The 6,048-nt window shown below is 39.8% G+C and overlaps 1 protein-coding gene across 6 annotated transcripts in view; it reads left to right on the top strand.

The window, feature by feature from the left end:
- Window positions 1-4,917: 4,917 nt before the first annotated feature.
- The window catches only part of LOC103725884 (aldo-keto reductase family 1 member C15-like), a 38,939-nt gene continuing 37,808 nt past the window's right edge, over window positions 4,918-6,048 (top strand). Inside the window, exon 1 of one of the 6 annotated variants that reach the window (XM_029558723.1) lies at window positions 4,918-5,031. The gene's annotated coding sequence lies outside the window, so the exon portion shown is untranslated. The remainder of the gene's footprint in view (window positions 5,032-6,048) is intronic. The other 5 variants (XM_029558722.1, XM_029558724.1, XM_008823223.2 and 2 more) reach the window with 5 other exon arrangements.

The following is a 6,048-nucleotide window of genomic DNA, read 5'->3' as shown; positions in this document are numbered from 1 at the left end:
AAAATTCAGAAGCATGGGCCTTGTATTTATTTAGGATATGTTATCTTAGATAATCAATTGTACCTTACCACCCCAAAGATAGAGTGCCAAATCTTCGTACTTTAAATCAATTGCAATAGTTTATGGGGCACCTAAATTGAAGCAGACCTTCTTTTCATCTTACTACCATGCAACTAAGTCCTCTCTACCACCTATTAGAAGGGAACTCAGATGCTAACTCTCTTAGACATTTAAATGCAGATGCACAACAAGCTTAGCACTGGTAAAGAAAGCCCTTCATCAAATAAGAATAGAGTTAATCCTCAAAAGGATATTCAAATCCTTATAATTCTTAATGTAGAACAACCTTTGGCTATTATATTTCGAGAACCTAATTGTCCGTTAGAATTTACCTCATCAAATAAAAACAGATAATGGGCCTTCTTTTACTAGTAAAACCTTTCAACAATTTTGCCAAACTTGGGGTATTTCACATACTACTGGCATTCCTTACAACCCCACAGGACAAACAACAATAGAGAGACAACACAAACATCTCAAAGATCAAACAAATAAAATAAAAATTAGGGAATCACCTATACCTGGATTAACAGTACAGAATCCTCATGTCTTGTTACACAGGTCTTTACTAACTTTAAATTGTTTTACACTAAATGATCAAGGAATTTCCCCAATGGCCAAGCACTGGCAAGAACTGACTGTCCCACAGCCCTTGCCACAGGAGCTTTGGAGAAACCCAGAGTCAGGACTCTGGAGTAAAACTCCAGCTCCTCTAGTAACAATGGGCCGAGGTTATGCTTGTGCCTTTCCAGAAAACGAATCCTTCCCCCGATGGGTGCCACCCAGATAACATTGAAAAAACCTAGGCGCCATGAGGCCACCTGATAGGAATGCCTGACAAGAAGTCAAGCATTGAGAAACTAGCTTATCAGAAAAACAGGACGTAGTGGTCAAGCCATCTGCATCTGGCAATCCCCGGGGCTCGATACCAGGAAATCAGGAGAAAAACCTCTGTGTCCCTGAGGTCACCTCCCATTTAGCAATCCCACTTCCCCTTAGCCCCGACCCTTACCCCATATTTCTGTGTGCTTTTGAAATTACTCTGTGTGTTTTTGAATTAACCAATAACCGCGCTTCTGCTTCTGTACCCTGCTTCTGCTCTATAAAAGTGCCAAACCCCAGCCTGTAGGCGCGCAAGTCCTCCGAGGAGACTTTGTGCCCACAGGTACCTGTGTACTAAATAAACCTCTTGCTGTTGCAACCCAAAGGCTGACTTGTCCTCAGTGGTCTCACTCTTACACATCAAACCAATTAACTGAGCCACCCACAATGGAGATGGCCATGCTGACCCTGAGGAAGCAGAAAAGGAGACCCCAGAAGAAGAAGAAGAAGTTGCAGCCTCCTGTGACCTGGAGAATGATTAAGAACCTGATGAACTGTGCCCAAGAGCTAGGACAATGCCAAGGCCAAGATATAGCTAAACCTGAAATTCCTCTTGTCCGTATTCTAACTGTACTGACTGTAAATAATGTAAAAGCTGAGACATGTGTCATCAATACTAATGTTAAGGGTGTGCCTGTTATAGGGTCAGGTTCAGTGCTCACATATACTACACAAGGATGTACATTGCCACCTGGACCCATTATTTGAGAAAGAGATGGACAAATAATATACAGCCAAATGCATGGAGTATTTTCAGATTGGAAAATGCTACTAATCAGAACTTTAAAAATCAGTATGATTTCAGTATTTTAAAAGAGGCACTAACCCTAAAAGACATGGAGTTATAGATGAAATTATAGATGTGTGAAAAAGCAAAATGACTCTTCTAAAGATATTGAGATAGCTAGATCAACTGTAACTTTACCTCAAATTAGTCCACCCATGTCTAATGGCCAGGACAAGAACTTATGGTTCCGTCTTGCAAAAAGAGGCTATAATAGAGAAAGCTTCTGTGTACAAGGATACCCTTCTATACCAGGATTGTTAAAGAAAAAATTGTTAGGAATAGGAGTTCATATAGACATGTATAAGGCTATAAGTGAGGGTACTATGGAAAATCATAGATAGCATATTAATAGGACAATTAAGCATCTGCCTGTGTTTCAAGCTATTGCTAATCATTGTCTATGTTTTAATTGTACATCTATTCCCTTGCATTTAATACTACTTCAAATCATACCCTGAAACTAGGCAAAGAACTGCCTACTGGGTGGACTTTCTTTTATAAGAAAAGCTGTAGCTGTTGGATCTGCCTTTCTACCCTCCCTGGCTTGGGAAGGGGACTGCAAAAAGAAATATCTCAGATTGCTTGCATAATTAGTAAAACAACCAATACAACTGCTAAGGTATTAGGGGAAATTAATCAAGAAATGGGTGAACTCAGATCTGCTGTGTTACAAGATAGGGCTAGTAGAGATTATTTACTGTTAAAAAGTCATATGGGTTGTCAACAATTTCCAGGGATGTGTTGTTGTAACTTATCCGCTTTTTTACATACTATAAATCAACAAATTGGTGATTTACATAAGGAAGTTAACAAGATGTCTGAATTCTGTACTTCATGGCCAAAATGGCTTCAATGGATTACTCCAGTTTTGGGCTCGATATTGATTGGCATACTTCTTATCCAGCCACCTCTGATTTTATGCTTCATAATAGTGTTTATTAACAACACTATAGCCTCTATGACCATTTCCTCCCTGCTTTTAAAAAAAATAGAAAAGGAGGAGATGTTGGAGATCAAGATGGCTGGACTTGGGACAAGTTAGGCATGAACTTTTGAACAGGTTGCAGCCTCTATTAAGGGGCAAGGCACTGAAAACAGTGCCTCTATAACCCTGTCATGTGGAACACTGCAGTGACTAGCAAAAGGCAGCTGGCTAGGTTAAAAGTTTACAGTCTGTTCTGAGAAAAACACCTTGACTTCCTTAATCTAGAAGTGAAAAACAGCTTAATCAATAGCACCAAGTATGTGTGTAATTAAAATTAAGACACCTTAATTAATAAGCTCTGACACACTCCCTGGTCTTGTACAAATGACCCTCTGCCCACACTAAGGATTGATCAACCTATGTGACACGTAATATGAGCACCCTTTGTCTCTGTCTGAAATGAATATACATGCACCCTGGACCCTGCACATACCCACTAGCCCCTCTTTGGTATATAAGCTTGCTGTTAAAGAGCAAAGCAACTCGGAGTTCCTGTTACAAGACAATAAATTGGCTCACACCAAATGAAAGTTTGTTGGCAAACATTATAGATTTCTTTAGCAGATAAGAGCTCCCCGAGTTGGGAGACCCTTAATGCTATGGAGGTTTGCATTCTTATTTGGATTTTGAGAGCCTCACCTGGCATTTTTTCCTCCCATCCTTTACTACATTTTGTGCAAGGGTGTCTGCATATCCCTTCTATAGCAGGGATTGCGTCACTGAAAAAGTGGGCCCCGCACCCTCCTCTGCTCTTTGTGGTGTAAAAGATACAGAGAGGCCCACCACATGCTATGGAAAATGGCTCACATTTTTGAGAAATGGAAACTTACTGCTGGGGACAAAAAAAAAAACTTCAAATAATGGAAATGTACCACCTATTGCAGGTGGAAAGTACATAAAAAACCTTCATGCTGGGTTTTTTATGTGCCTGCTTCTCCCATTTCAGGACCCTAAGTCTCACTGTTATGTCTTTATCTGGTTTTGGTATCATGGAGGCACAAGCCTTATAAGATGTATTTGGAAGCGTTTTCTCTCTTGAGTAGATATTGCTTCTTTACATAATTTGTTAACATTCAGCAGGGACATCATTTAGTTCCAGGGGTTTTATGAAATGGGAGCCTTTTTAACACTGATTAATTCTATTGTTAGAAGCATATTAATATTGTCTATTTCTTCATGATTCAGTCCTAGGAGATTAAATGTGCCTTGGACATTTACAATTCTGGATTATCAGGCTGTCAGCATCACCTTGACCAATGCCCTTGGATGTTTATATAGTCACCCTTGTAATTTATTTGTGTGCTCTCTCTGCTCATCTTTAGCCATATAAGGAATATTTTGTTTACCACTTGAATAATCAGCATTGGAACTTTTGAACTCTAGGATTTCCTGAACTTTTCTATTGATGACTGTTTTTCTTTGCATTTCTTTATGCTCTGATCTTCATTTTTTGCTACTAGTTTCAAGTTTGTTACTGACTTTGTGGTCCCTGGTGATCCCTGGTTTTACTTTCAGGAATCTTTATAATTTTTTGATAAGACAATGATGCTATAAATTTCTTCTTATGACAGATTATTTTCACCTTTCATTGTGTCCTGCCCCCATTCCTCATGCCCCTCACACTTTGGGGTTACAGATGGGCACAAGACCAGCCCAGCTTCCTATCTGAGTGCTAGAGGTTCTAATTCTCTTTCTCACGCTTGCACAGTCAGAACTCTTAACCTCTAAGCCATCTCACCAGTCCTACAAGATTCACTTGTTAAACAAACAAGGAGTATGTTTACTGTCATCAGACCACAGGGTGGTTCGCTGCCCTCTGACTCTGATTGGCAAGGGGATATTTGCATAACCGTTAGTTCTTTTTCTTTCTTTCTTTTTTTTTATTTTTGAGACAGGGTCTCCCTGTAGGCCCTGATACTCAGGACTGTGACACCACAGTAACTCAGGTCCAATTCTGATAGCCCTCTGCAAGTTACCCTCCACCATAACCAGCTATCTTGCTTGCCTGGCTATTTTCTCTAAATTAAAACATTCTCTCCCTTAGTGGGGATGAGAAAGGGTCAAAGGCATTGAGAGGCTAAAGAAAGTTACAGATTAAAAAAAAAAATAGAAAAGAAAACCTTATGAGACTGAGGAAGCTGGGAAAGTTAATCAGGTTGTGAGGCCCCTCCTCAATGATATAAAAGTAGCAAATAGCAGCTAGGGAGCTGCTTTGTGACTGGCAGAGATTTCTGCAAATTTTGCAGCTTTTGTGAGTCATCACCCATACTGGGGAAGGCTTTTCCATGATGTAGCTGCAGTTCTGTCAGTCACTCTGGTAAGTAACCACAGAAAGCCCACTCTCCTGTAAGTTAGCCTTCACCTAGGATTTATAAGCTAACCCCGATAAACTCACTGGTCACCAAGCTGTTCTTGTTTCTTTGATCTCTTGCTGCTGCCCTATCTGGGGTGAATGTGTGTGTGTGTGTGTGTGTGTGTGTGTGTGTGTGTGTATCTCTATGAAAAAAAAATCACAAAACAAAAAGAAGGAAGACATGAAGGCTCTTCAGTAAACCTGCTGCCTTAGAAGATAAATGACAAATTAATAAATGAAATCAGTTATTGTTGCCACCACTTACTCATTTGTTTTACATAGACCTAGTGTTTTAAATCTGCAGAAGATATCCTTGCTATATAGATATTGGGATAACAATATTCTTTTTTTAAAATATTACAAAAACTTTATTGAGAATTTCATACATGCATACAAGGTGTTTTGATCAAATCCATCCCCACGGCCTCCCCTCCAACTCCTCCCATATCTCTCCACACCTTTTTCTTTTTCTTTTCTTTTTTTACCTTCTTTCATTTATTTATTTTTATGGGGCTTTTGGCTACTCTAACATTCCCCACTCTGAAGAGGTAACCCTAAAATCTTTTAAGGATTAGATACAAGCTCCCAAATACTTTTTGACATGTTTGGCCTTTGGAACAGAGTACGTTGCTGAGAGGCCCAACGACATTTTAACTTTTAGCCAAGAAACTGGCTACTTTCCTTTGGGGGTCTTTTTACCCTAACTGCCTAGCCAATTCCTACCTCCTATTCTTAGCATGCCATCCTCTGAAGGGGTTACCCAAATTGCCAATAGGGAATAGGTATGCAGACTGTTCTGGCTTCTTCCATGTTGAACAGGGCACAGGGTGAGGCAATTGGAGTACTCCTTCAGTGGGTCTATCTAAAAGACTCCTAAATTGCATAACTCTTGTCTCTAAGGGGAAAAGAAAGTCCTTGATTCGTGAATAGGAGATGTGAAGGAGAAGTAAAGGCAAGAGTAATTAGCGTTACAAATTCTAA

The sequence above is a fragment of the Nannospalax galili genome, unplaced genomic scaffold, assembly GCF_000622305.1.
Source record: "Nannospalax galili isolate Female #2095 unplaced genomic scaffold, S.galili_v1.0 scaffold989, whole genome shotgun sequence".
NCBI classification, from domain to species: domain Eukaryota; kingdom Metazoa; phylum Chordata; class Mammalia; order Rodentia; family Spalacidae; genus Nannospalax; species Nannospalax galili.
This window is presented reverse-complemented; position numbering and strand designations above follow the sequence as displayed.